The sequence below is a fragment of the Toxotes jaculatrix genome, chromosome 5 (genome assembly GCF_017976425.1).
Source record: "Toxotes jaculatrix isolate fToxJac2 chromosome 5, fToxJac2.pri, whole genome shotgun sequence".
Taxonomy (NCBI): Eukaryota; Metazoa; Chordata; class Actinopteri; family Toxotidae; genus Toxotes; species Toxotes jaculatrix.
This window is the reverse complement of record NC_054398.1, coordinates 23,139,142-23,153,586: the sequence shown is the minus strand read 5'-3', so window position 1 is coordinate 23,153,586 and position 14,445 is coordinate 23,139,142. Positions and strand designations below refer to the sequence as shown.

At 42.0% G+C, this 14,445-nt stretch overlaps 1 protein-coding gene across 9 annotated transcripts in view; it reads right to left on the bottom strand.

The window, feature by feature from the left end:
• LOC121181818 (unconventional myosin-IXAb-like) overlaps window positions 1-14,445 on the bottom strand; it is a 141,662-nt gene that overhangs the window by 126,856 nt on the left and 361 nt on the right. The gene's annotated exons all lie outside the window — the stretch shown is intronic.

Here is a 14,445-nt window from a genome sequence, read left to right as displayed (position 1 = left end):
TGCTTCCAACTCACAGGCCCTGAAGGAGGACATGAGCTCTGTAGGAGTGCGTGTGCGTGTGTGTGTGTGTGTGTGTGTGTGTGTCAGTGTGTGTGTTTGTGGAGATATCAATGACATGGATTAGGTACACTCCATTTAGTCCCAAGAATGCAACCATTAGGCCAAATGCATCTCCCACAAGGATGAGCCTCAAGGCATATTTCAAAAACCAGGGTGTTACCAAAGGTGCACACACACACACACACACACACACACACACACACACACATTATCACCATCATCCTCTTCATGCACAAGCTATATGTAATCATGTCATCTTAGGCTGTATCATGAAATCATACACCCGGACACACATAAACACACAGCTATATTCTGTGAATTTCCACACACGACCACACAGAGATGAATAATACAAAAGATGTGTGTGTGTGTGTGTGTGTGTGTATGTGTGTGTGTGTGTGTGAGAATCTGCTCTGGGAAGACGAATATACCCTCATCAATAAATCACGTATGGGTGGGATGGGGTAATAGAGAGGAAGTCTGCTTCACCATGAGGGCCCTCACAGTCAGCTGGCTTTGCTCATGTAAAACATGCTGCATCAACAGCAAGGCACAGAAAGCAGAGGACAGTAAGGTGAAGGAGAAAACCTACTGTGAGTCCATGTGATCAGAAATGCAATAAAAGCATACTATGATGTGTTATTTCCAGGTTTCTGGGTCTCGCAACTCCTGTTCCACTCCAGCACGATATTAGTTTTTCCCTTCACTGAACTCAGAGACAGACTGAGGCAATAAAAGTGATGAACAGCTGCATTAACTTAGATATTTGCTAGTAGTCTGTTATCATTACCTGTGTGGATTTATTTACTGAACCGACCAAGAGCTGAGTGACAAACAGAGACAGAGCTCTCTCTGCACTTCCTTTAGAGACCGACCACAAACTTACTCTTACCACGTTCAGCACACACGCACGCGTGTATAAAAACAAATATACAGCCACAGACGACATCATAACGTGCTGCAGCAACAAACGGCCGATGAAAATGTGATGAAACTTCAAATCAACATCAGGCACGTGTGAGCAAAAGACGGAGCTATCAGGTTCAGTTTTTCCCTCATGCCTTTTGCGCTGTAGTACCCTTGGAAACATTACGTCTGTGTTCAGTTCAGCTGTGAAACCATAAGGTCTAAAGTTCCTGTTCAGCCATCCATCGATCCATCCTTGTGTCCTAAACCTCTAATCCTGTTCAGGGCCGGAGCTTGCACTGGATGAGAGGTGTAATACAGGACAGGAAACATTCACACAGCCATTTCCAGTTTATCTACCCTGCACTGCTAAAGCAGCTTAAATTAAGCACAAAATTAAGCTTAAAATAAGTACGTTTTTAAAAATAGCTGCATATTTTTTTCTGTTGATTGACTAATCATTTAACTGACTGAATTGTTTCAGCTCTTGTAGCGTTACTCCCCTAATATAAACATCCACACATGCAAAACAGCTTAGAGAGGTATCAGTAAATCCTCTGAGTTCCTCTGAGTAAACACTGCAAAGAGTCGCCCTTTTTCATTAGTGAGAGTCCAGATGAAGCTAAATAAACTATACACGCAACAGTTACAGTATCACACACGCACACATTTGTATGGCCTTCTGAAAATGTGCTGCTGAAAAAACAAATATCCTACATTTGAAATACCAAATAAAGCACATTTTCAGCATATTCTCCTACTGTTATCATTAAAATAACCAATTATATTAAGACTGTTTTTAATATTATTGTTAATGTTACATCTATTTTCTTCCTTGTTCTGTTGCCACTCCTTCCTTCAATATGTTCCATGACTATTTCGACATTTCATTATTGCTGGGAGCCAAACATTTTCCACCCTCGTCGACACCTGCTACATGTTTTACTCACTAACGTGTCACTTACACACCTTTAATTTTATTTTTCGACCTTTATGTTCAGTCCTTCTGTTAAAATGCTTAATTTCTTTACTGAATCTAATTAATTTGTCGGTGGAACGACCCAGTTTCCCCACATGGATCATTAACATTTCATCTTACAGACACACACACACACGTGTCCAACACATTGCTGGCAAGACTAAATCACTACGCAGAACTGGCAACACACATCTTGAAAACAAAAGGCACATCTAATCACACACACACAGTCCACAAGGAGATCTAGACATGTAGCGCAGATGCCGTCTCCCCTCCCCCCTCCCTCTCTTTCCTCTCTCTCTCCTCCATCCAGCCACCAAATCCACTTAGAGGCCAGTGTGTGACTCGCTGATTGTTTTCACTCAGGCTGCAGCTGCTCTGTCTCGGCCATCTAATCAACTGTCAGTCAGGCGGAGATGGACTGAAGAGGTGGGAGATTTAAATTTCCCTCAATAATGGACAGATCCGGGCTCTCTGGAGCTTTCATTTTAAACACACACAGGATACAGGACTTTCAGTAAGGGTCCATTGGATTTTTAAATGATAAAATGTCAACTTATATTTCTTCCAAGTTTGTGCCTGGTTCAGTATATCTTATACTCTGATTCTGATTTTTTAGCTGTAAAATTTAAATCTTTGAGGAGACCAGCGTTCTGACTGTAATTTAATTTAATTGAGAAGAACGGAAACCTTTTTTATTTTGTGTACATTCTTTTCAGGCTTGTGCATGAGTGGGGTGTGTCCGGTGACAGGTTAAAAATCTTGAAAAGCTTTTTTAAATCTACACAGTATTTTTAGGCTGAAACAGGAAAACTGAGCCTGATCAGTGATGCTTCAGACTCACAGGTTTTGCTTGCATGACCTTGTGTGTTCCAAAAACGTCCCAGATGCACACAGATGACAAGAGGAGGCCTTTCACTCTCTGTGTTTTGTTTAAAGAAACAAACAAGATGTGATGATTCAAATCTATGTCCAGTGTTTATTAGTGTTGGGGGCGTCACAGCTAGAAGGACGTGGTGTGATGAACAAATGAGCTTGAAAGGCCACGACGGCGGCTGACGCTCATTATCACGAGACAATATACACTATGCACTAATGAGATTGAGTTGAATATAAGTGTACAGACTAATGATGAGATTTTCTTCTTCTCTTTTTTTTGTATCACTGTGAAATGAATATATTTGAGCTTTGAACTGTTGCTTTGACAAAACAAGGCAGAGCAAGACAGATTAATAAGTCATGAAAGTAATCATCTGTTGCAACCCTACAGGGGTGACACGCAACACTGAGCGAAATTATCACCTGCACATGTCCAAATCTCACACGTACAATGTGAGGAATCTGATCGCTTTACCAATTAATCAATTAATCCTGTCAATAAATGTCTATAAAATGACAGAAAATAGCGAAACATCACCCATAATATTTTCCCAAGGACCAACGTGATTCTTCAAACGTCTTTTTCGTCCAACCAACAATCCAAAAGGCATTCAATTCAGAAAAGCATCAAATTCTCACATCTGAGAAGCAAGGAACAGCAGATTTACTTTAAAAAAAAAAGAAGAAAAAGATGATTATCAAAATAGTTAGCAATTAATTTTCAGACGAGCAACTTTTCTGTTAATCGACTAATTTTGCAGCTCTGCATCTGCACAGCTTTTAAGACAGGAGAGAAACAGCAGCGATTATCAATGACAAGCACATAAAATCATAAAATATCAGTGAAATTAATACATGTGGGGAGGCACAAAGTATTACTGTGTGTGTGTGTGTGTGTGTGTGTGTGTGTGTGTGTGTGTGTGTTTAGAGTGTCATGACTCAAAGACCCTTCATTCACACCCATGTAGTCACAGCGGGGAGAGCTTTCACACCCTTCTCAGACTAAATTAAACCCCACTGTGCTCACCTTGACCTAACACACACACACACACACACACACACACACACACACACACACACACACACACACACACACACACACACACACACTGTCTTATCACTGTCACTGATACACCGTTCGTACACACTCTCTCTTGTGAGACTTCTCAGCACCGTGACAACAGCAAATCACATCGCGGCCACTCAGAAACCACAAGCCAATCGCCTGCCTCCCTTCGTTCATCTCTGGCCAATGAGAGGCCTCCGCCTGCATCTCATTTTACATGAGCAGCTCTCATTATTGTTCCAGATGAGACTGTACCGCTGCTGCTGCTCTGCTCTCCTTATTACACCGAAGAGCTTCTGCTGCCTCCGAGGGAACAGAGCTTTTCATTAACAACGCTGTGAAGATGACCGACTCCCTCACGGATACGTTCAGTATGTTTCCCCAAAAATTATTAAGTGAAGCTCCTTATTCATCATCCGTGTGTCCACTGAGGATGTTGAACTGTCCCTTTAATCTGTTTATTAACAGTTTTCCTTGATCATATCTTGTAGTTTGTTGCCAGTCTTTGTTTTATCATATTCTGATAAATAAAAGTGCCCATTTATTTAAATTTAAATTAAGCTGAGATTACTTTCATTAATGATTGATCCACTGATTATTTTTCAATTAAATAATGTCTGTCATCTATGACTAAGAAAACAAAAAAAAAAAACATTGACAGTAATTTGAATGCCATTCAAGTATTTGTATAATATTGCATCTTGAAATATTAAAGCAGCTTCACCTTTCTAAAGCCATTTACAGATCAATGAAAAGGGAAAAACAACACTGACATAACTGAAGACGTCATGTATCTTAAGGAAAATATGAAGAAAACTATAAAGCAGCAGCCGAACACGTGCCTCGTTTCATCAAATCTTACTGAATCTGGTGTAAAAAGAAATAGAACAAGAATATTTCTTACCTGCTGCTGCTGCTGCGTTAATAAAACAGAGCGAAAACAGCTCATCAGCACTGACCCTTAGTGTTACCAACTAGCTGCTTATTTGCGAGCAAGTGAGTGAGTCTGGATCCTAGCAACTGCTGCCTGTCAGGGAAGGTTGAAGAGGTATGTACAGACCATGAATGAGTGAGTGAATGAATGAATGAATGATAGCGGTAGAGAATGGGTAGAGAAAAGAGTAAGAAAGGCCAAGCTTTGAACTCCTGCAGGAAACGCGTGTGAGAGCTGATTGCTTCATTAACATACTTATAATGATGATGAAAACAGGGGAAAAGGAGCCAGAATAAGATGAAGCTGAAAACACAGCTGCTGCAGGTCTTTATTGTAATGTCGTAATGTGTTTATGGAGCCTAACAGGACAAAAATCTGCTAATGAGGATCCTAATAGTGTACAAAGAATGAGGCTAACTGTTGCCGAGCTGCTTTAGGGCTGCAACCAACGAAAATAATCATCTGTTGATAATTTTTACAACTTACTTGATTAATTTAGTAATTTCAAAAATTACTAAATTACAGCCCCAAATCTGACGATTTTCAATCTGCAATTTTGCTTGATAAATATCTTAAATAATAAATGAAATGTCAAATTGTTGGCAATGATTTTTCTGCTGATCAGCTAATTGATTAATGAGCAAATTTTTTTTATTATTATTTATGACATAAAAATAATGAAAACAGAAAGGAGGAACCTCATAAACAAACATGAAGAACAAAGAATAATGCTGACTGTGTGTCGTGCCACAGGACTCCATGTTAAACAAAGTGTTATAACCACACATGCACGGCTCCTCTGAGGCAGCACACGTGTCACTTCCCACACATTTAAACAGATAACAGTTGGCTATTTACATTTTAGTCAAATGGCTCTCCTCAAGAGGAAGCTTTTACTGATGTTTTGAAACCGGACAGAACCGCCAAACCACCATTAGAATTGTCCGCTTCACACAACACAACGCGGTGAACTGCAATGACAAGAGAAGGAAGGTATCTGCAAAGTCTGAACCTGCATTCGTTCGATGTTCACAAAAAGTGACTTTGAGCCACTGAACCACTGTCTCCTACCTGCTATATTCGTATTGTGGCGTCCCAGTTTAGAGTTGAGCACCAAAGTAGGACAGACTGCGGGACAGAGCAACTTTCATTCAACCTTGGCAGAATGACTAAGCTTTTAGGGCCAGAGAGAGAAAAGAGAAAGACGGAGAAAGACATGGAAAGAAGGAGAGACACGTAAGAAAGCACGAACAAAAGGAAAAGGGGGATGAAAAGAGAGCTATGGAGATGGATCTTTCAGTATCAGGACTATACTTGATATGTTTTTCTTCTGAACTAAGGCTGTAACTAACAATTATTTTCATTATCGATGAATCTTCTCAATCATTTGGTCTGTAAAACATCAGAGAACAGTGAAAAATATCCATCGCAATTCCCTGGAGTAAAAAGAGACATCATCAAATGTCTTGTTTTGTCTGACCACAAAATCTAACTTTTCACATTTTTGCATGAAAAGGGAAAAATCAAACTAGTTGGGACATCATTTTGAATAAACTCTTTCCATTAGTTGACATTTCACTGAAGCTCTATTTTGAACTCTTCTGTTCTTCCTTTAAAGTTATGGAGCGTCAGACGGCCAGGTGGTTAAGAAGCATAACGTATGACTAAATCACTGGTTCGATTCTGTCGCACGTCATCTTTTCTCTCTCTCCAAACATTTCTTGTCAATTTCAAGAATTAAACCAGAACAGACCTGATTTAAACAACACCTGAAGATGCATGTGGGGCTGTGATCCTCGTCATTTCTTTATACTCAATGAGTTTTCACCAACACCAACAACTGAGCAGATGTATTAAATCAGAAGTGTAGAGGACAGTGATACAGAGATCAGACTTCATTTGGTGTTTCATCAAACTGAGCCACACCCAAGTCCTCTGGTCGCAGACTGCTTTGTTCTGGCTCTGGCCACTACTGCCTCTCTCTCTGTCTCACACACACACACACACACACTCTCACATACTCACACACACGCACACCGCCAACAGCATATTGCAACAAAGCGGTGGCAGACAGTGGGTCACACGCTTGTCTTGCCTGTCTGTCGTGTTGTGCATGTATTCAAATTCCTCTCGCGTGTGTCTCTGCTGCCAGCGCTCTTCAGCAGGGCGTCATTTGGCTACGACTCCCAAACCCACAGCCAGTCCACGGTTACTGAAACCAGACGCTGCTCGCAAACTAACTGACAGCACAGACGGCGCAAATATGAGACAAGCACTTATTAAAGACAGTAACTCGGCTCTCAGGGAAGTGACACGAGCGCCGAATAACGCAGCCTCCTGAGTCTGCAGGCACCCTGTCAAAAATGTTTAACAAGTGGACCACAGACATAAGTGAGATGTGACATTATCGGCTGCCTCTGAACCCCAAAATGACACGGTGCTAATTGCAGAGGGGCGAGAGTTTTTCTTACTACTGATTAACCCTCTCTGGCGTTTTTTTCCACAGGCAGAGTCTGGCTGGCTGGCTTTGGGGCGAGAGTGGCCGGCTGAGCTAGATCTGTCAATCTGAGAAACAGCTCCATCAATCTGTGGGCAACACGGTGAGACAAACAATGCAAGCGTCAGCATCTGCAGCAGAGCTGAAACACAGACTGAGAGCTAATACTGACCACCTGAACTCACTGGAGGACCTTATAAGTGGAAGTTCAAGCCTTTAGGCTAGTCTGTGAATGTTTTCCGTCATGTTTTCCCACTTCAACACAAATTACAACTGATTGTGGCACCGCAACATCTCACACTGGAATAAATAGGAATTTGATATTTTTCAGTGCTTGTGCATCACATCCTCTGAGCGTCCTGCCATTGTTTTCTGTGGGTTCCTCAAACCGATGTCCAGCTGTCGTGTGGTTTGGCTCCTGGCTGCACTCAGCTGCTCGACTCACGGTCTAAACACAATAAAAAGCAACTTCCCGAGTTGGTAAACAAAATGATTAATGTGATATTTTATTGATCGCTGCAGGGAAATTCCCCTTGCTCGCTCCAGTGTGTAGACCTCTGACTGCAGGGTCAGATGTAACTCGGTGACCTGGAGGCTTTTAGGGATTCAGAGAACTGATCAAAGACACTTCAGCGGGGCAGATGACTCCTGGCTTAATACTTGGACCGAGGTCATGTGGATCATGTGGATGGGCTCTCTGAACACTAAACCAGCCAGACGTGGACAAGGAAAGGGAGACAAACTGGCAAGGCATAAAGGGAAATTCCTTTTTCATACACTTTGGGTCTTATTTTTGTCCCTTTGACCATCATTCATATCCATTATGATAACACTGAACTCACCAAGTTAATTACCACGATCTGGGAAATCGTTAACATCATTAAAGAGATGTCAGACAGGGCAAGACACACAAGTGTTCAGATGATCATACAGGTTTTAAACAAACCCGCCTGGGCTTTTCTGGAACAGAAAACAAAGCTGAACACTAAAAACTCAAATCGTTCATTCTCAGACCGACTTTCTGGTTCAGCTTTGACCTTCTGCTCTTGCCTTAGTTGTGCGTGCAAGTATTATTTCTGTGCAACAAGGGGAGAGCCAGTCACCATCATCTCAACTCCTGCGCAAAAACAGAAGCACAGAGTTCTACACTCTGCTTCTACTCTACTTCTACATCCCACTACACCCCCCCCCCCAGAAGGACAGATACGACTTTTGTTTCCATATGTGTGAACGCACAGCACAGAAATGATGGACAAGACTATAAAATGTAGACACACACTGAAATAAAAGCAAAATTTTCCTTTTACATCCCATAGATACACCACACACAGAACCTAGCAGAGGCATATGAGAGCTAGAGGCATAGCCCTAATCTGCAGAGAGGCCCTGACTGTCCACCGCTCTATCTGAAAGGAATCCTTCCACATGTATTAATGCCTGCTCTCTTTCTGTTAATCATTCCCACTCCCTGTCAAACTCTCCCTCCGTCTCTCCATCTGTAACCAGCCGAGCAGGACGGAGGAGAGCGTGGCAATGATGCTGGCTGCTCTTTGCCCCAGGCAGCGCCAGGGGACTGATCCATGCCCTCACCAGCTGCTGCCTGTTGCCAGAAACACAATCAAGTGCTCCACTTCTCCATGTAAGAGTAACTTCAGCAACAAAACCAAGACACGTTTATTTGCACAGGGAGAATACTCATTAAATAGTGTTTATGCCCAAAGCAGTGACAGCCATAGTATGAGGTTAAATGAATAATACAAAGAGATGTGAGAAGCGATAATGGATGCAGAAATTCACCGAGGGCTCAGCTTTGAACAGCTGAAAGAATAACTGCTAAGAATCAAGCCATGTTAGAATCAAAAGGACTTCTGCTATCATGCTACGAATCTGCGCCAGTGACACATATTGTACTGCAGCGACTCCTTTGAAGAAGACTGTGGAAAAAGTGATTTTAATATCGTCGGACAGCTGCACAAGAGAGAGGTAGGATTTCTCGCCGGCTCCCTTTTTTTTGTTTGGGACATAGTTTCTTTGAGTGTTATTCTCTTAAGAATGTGTAAAACGGAACAAGGAAAGTGTGTTTATGAATTAACCTCGGCTATGGATGAAGGCTTTAAAGGGGAAGAAAACGTGCCTCAGCGATTCTCCAAAGGTTACCCCCGTCTAATCCAGACTGTGGTCAATATGGTGGACTTTACTTAAACAGTTAAAGACACTGTGACAGATCACTTTTGGTCTTCATGTCACATGAGTGTCACACGGGTCAGGAGGTCACCCGGCGGCCTCGACTAGCAGCATGAACAGCATCAGTGTGTCAGCGGTCACGTTTCCACTGAATGATCCAGCTGACTGTCGATATTCTTAAAGTATGTTGAATCCTTTACAGATGTTAAAATGCCTGATTTTTTTTTCCAGTGCAGCTGTGTGTATGCGTATGTGTGTGTGCCAAAGTGTGTTTGTTAGGAGCAAATCCCAACCTAACAGGGAAAACGTGACCAGCTGTGACCACTTCGTACATAATATATCAGAACAGCTGCCAGTGTTGTACTTTGCATTTCTGGAGCATTGCATAGGGCAGATGTTTAACAAATATGCAAGGATAAATGCATTAAAGAAGTGGAAGAGATGTCAGTTAATTCACTGACTGGAGACCATAATGCATTGCAGCCACACTGCCTGACCGTTCTTGAATGCTATCTGTAAGACTTCTTTTCCCTCTTTCTGCACAAAACGTGCAACTGAATGCTAAACTATAATACTCTCTGAATACATTTAACACCACAGATTACTAGCATAGCAGTATACTTCCTTCATATTAATAAAACAAAACTTTCTGCTGCAGCACTGCCGAGTTGAAAGGTATGATGGAGATGCACTGATGTTCTTAAAAAATAATAATAATGAAAATAAAATAATGTGCTATTATTTTTAAAAAAAACTGATTTTATCCACGAAAAAACACAACTGGCCTTTTATCAAACTTCAACATCGTGCAGGTTTTCTCACTGACAAAAGCCAATGACAACAATGGAAACCTGACTACTTTACTGTGGTATCTTCTCAAGTCCCCTCTAGTCTGCGTCAAGACAATGACAGATGCTATTTAAGATGTCCCCCTCCACACACACACACACACACAAGCAACAGCACCACCACCATTGTAAAGGAACCTATAAATACACCTGGTTAGATATAGCTGCACTGACATGGTATGTGTAACATTGACCTCATCCTGGTATTGTCTTACATGAAGCCTTGAGCACTGCAGCAGCAGCAGGTCTGAGCGTGACTTGACTGCTCAAGCAGGGGCACTGGGATCCAGTGGCAACCAGCTTCATACATCAGAACCATTTTTCTTAAAGCCACCAGTTCAAAAACAGAAATGCAGGTCAGTGGATGTGCTCCTCCCTAAATCTGCTGATGAGCTTATCTCCATAATCTAATTCAGACGTCAGCGTCATCAGAGCCAGTAGATTATGATAAATCTGTAAGAAAACTGATCTGATGTCAGTTAATATGAAACCGGGTCAGATATGAAATTATATTCGCCAGTTGTTTTTCTCTTAAGGAAACAAAGAGAAGTTAAGCCATGGTGACTGTAATTCTACAGCTTGACTTAATAAACACGTCCATGATTTTCTCATTCACGGAAAAATCGCCAATCAGTGATCCTCAGGTATGAATCAGTCTTATCATGTCTAAATCTTTAGTCTTGACACGTCTCATTACTACTAATAAACATTCACTGCTGTTTCAACCCTGTTTCCCAGAAATTATGTTTATATAAAGCTAATTTGCTGCAGAAAATGCATTTTGAAGGAAATGTAATGCAGGCCAGATTTAAGTTTTCCAGTTATCATAATGAGAAAATGTTGTTAAGAAATGTATCTGGCAAGCTGCAGAAATTGTGATACTAAACGTGTCAGACAACGCTCGGGACGTAAACCCTGGTCTCTGAAAGTCTAAGTCCTGCAGTCTGTCCACCGGCCTCCCATCCCGACCACTTCCCAATGTAACTGGGAGAACAATTTAATACGATATAAGTGTAATTTCACATCTAACGTTTCTGAATAGGTTCAAATAAACCAACTGAAAAGCAGAGACTCCATCAGCTTTCAAGTCAAATCCGGTGCAGCTCATTCGTGATCAACCAAGATTTTGTAAAACTAGATACGTGATTTTAGTATAAATCCAAAAACTAAGTACTGTTACATCCGTCTGTTTAGCATGAACTATCAAGGTAGAGATGTGGCCAATAGTTGGTATAGTGGTCAATCATTTGGTAACTATGTGTGTCACTGTGTGTGCAGAGATTTTGAACAACGGTGCCAGTATTTGGGAAATTCTCATTAAAAAGCGAGTGAATCCTAGCTATTGTCCTGTAATATTACAAGACAAAAGGCCTCTTTTCCAACTTGTTTATATGTGCTTTATTTTTCTCGCCATCCACACCCAGTAAGCCAAACTGCAGGTGTGAAAGAGCCTAAGTGAAGAACTTCTCTCACCCTCTGATCTGCTCAGTCACGTCAGTGAATCAAAATAAACCAACCTACATAAACCTGGAAGGTTTCTGAAAGCGTTAGGTGTAAATCATGGCTTGGAATGGACATCACTTCTTAAATATGAAGTACATTTACATCAATTCCACACCCAGTTAAGCCTTTAAATGTCAATTTCCCACCAAATCTCAGTGGAGAGGCTCCATACGTGAATGCGGGTTTGTTTCTCCTCTCCACTAGCTGTGTTCATAAATACTGAATGAACAGCCAACGACGGACCTGTCACAAAGTGTTTGGAAAATGGGACCAAGCCGTTAAGACAGACACCCCATGTTGTTGAAAGAGCTGCTACAACTGGAGAGATGCTAAAGGAAAATGCTCCTGTATCGGAAGAGTCTTCAAACAGATCTAGAAAAAAAGGATTAGAGGCTTTTATTCTACATGAATTAATTATTAGAATGATCGTTATTCCACTTTCCTCACCTTTTACTTTGTATGTGATCACTGTTGTGAAGTTTATATTGACTGTGACTGGGTAGAAAACATCACTGTGGATGCTCTTTTTTTTTTGTTTTCCTGCCATGACGTCTTCATCTGACACACGTGTAAAAATTGAGGCACATCTGAGCTGCTCCGCTGGGTTCAAGAGTACATTCGCTGGGCAGCTGGAGCTGTCAAAGCAATGTTTTCAGTCATGCTCTCAAGGGCTTTACTACTTACATAATAACCTGAATGAAATGTTAATGTCAGCAAGGTTGACATCGCAAAAAGGGAATTCTCCTCTGACTGAACCAGCAGCGTGGGGTGGACGGGGGGTGGTGGTGGTGGTGGAGTTGGATGAGTTGACTGCAGATCACCTACAGGAGGTGAGGAGAATTCATCTGTCCTGGCGCTTCAAAATAATGCGCCTGTAATGACTTTATCTCTTTCCCTCTGTAGCATTTTGTATAAAGTGCCAAAGGCCGGCAAAGACTTGTCACATGCACACACGGCTCCTCAGTGCTGTTCCTCAAAACAAGCACTTCAGAGCTGGAGGAGAAGGAGGAGGAGGGTGGGTCTCCTCTTGAAGCTTTTGGGCTTGTGGACAGAGACCTTGGGGGCACTGGTGGTCTGGTCTGGTCTGATTGAGGCCTTGTAGGCCTGTTTTAACGTGTCAGCTGGATCGAAACAACCTCATTTGAACAACCTCGCTGAAATGAGTCAAGTCAAGTCAGTTGACTTGTCATTTATTGGCTCTAATTTTCCACTTTTAACCTTCCATCATGACCTCTACCTCTTACTTTTGCTGCTGAATTTCTTCACATTCACTATGTTAAAACACTTTCATTTGCATTTGGAGAACAGGGGTTTCCTGTTTTAAAGCTTAAATGTAGTAAAAAATAAAGATGCCGTGTCTTTATATACAGAATATATAATTACAGCTGACATGTTTCCACTCAAATCATCCACCTCTTCATTTGTTGAAGTCAGTTTATTTAAATCTTGACAAGAGCTGCAATTAACAAGTATTTGCATTGGCAGTTCATCTGCTCATTATGTCTCAATCCAACACCTAAAGCTTAAATCAGTTTAGTTTAATGCCATACAAGACAAAGAAAACCAGAAAATATTAACATCTGAGAAGCTGAAATCAATGGATTTGGGGCATTTTTACTTAAAAATGACAATAAGATGGAGGTTATTTTTCTGTCAGTCAGCTAACTGCGTGATGAACCATTATATCAGCTCCAATCTTGACTATGTAAAGTCACAGTAGCTGCACATTTCCCCCTTTGACAGCAGGGCTTTCATCCTCCTCTGTACCTGGTTTGTTTGTCAGAGGCTGTTTGTTGTCATCAACAGGATGTTACATACCGCAGCCTTTACACTAGTATACACCGAACTATATTTGGCCTCATCCATAGCAATATGTATGTGGTTATCAGCAGCTGACCAACCCTGCGTCCAGCTGCAGAAAAAAAAAAAGAAAAAGCCTCAGTCGTGCTCCATCAGGCAGCAGCATTAACGCCTCACACATGACGAAAAATGTCACAAGCGTCCGTCACAGCCCTCAACACCGTGCAGCAGGAAGGTAAATGACCAAAAAAAGACAACCCCTGCGGCCTCTACACCACCAGCACCATCATCACACAGATTCATTCAGGGCTCCAACCTTCCTCTGCGACAATGAACCCAACCAGCTCTGCTCCGGATGGATCGAGCTCTACAGTCTCAGGTCCATTTATACCAGTGCGTCATGTTTATTGCTGCTGCTGCTGCTGCACTGACTCTCCACAGACACACACACAGACACACTGCAGACCAGATGTGGCGTCCAGCATACACCAGGCAACATCTGTAACTGCACATTTACGCATTATGTAAGAAAACAGCGTGACATTTATCCAAGGCGGCGGCGGCGGCGGGGGTGATGTGAGGAGGGAGTCGGGGTAGGAGGGGTGGGCTGAGAGCCCAGAGCCCCTGGGTGATAACAGGGCTGATGGAAGGTGTTCTGACCATGTCGATTAATTTCTTTCACGACAATACATGTTGTGTGCTCTGATATTAAATGTGAGTGGGGAACAGGAGGCTGCAGCTGATGTACTGACACCGAGACAGACAGCGAGCAAGCCGCAAAACAGAGCG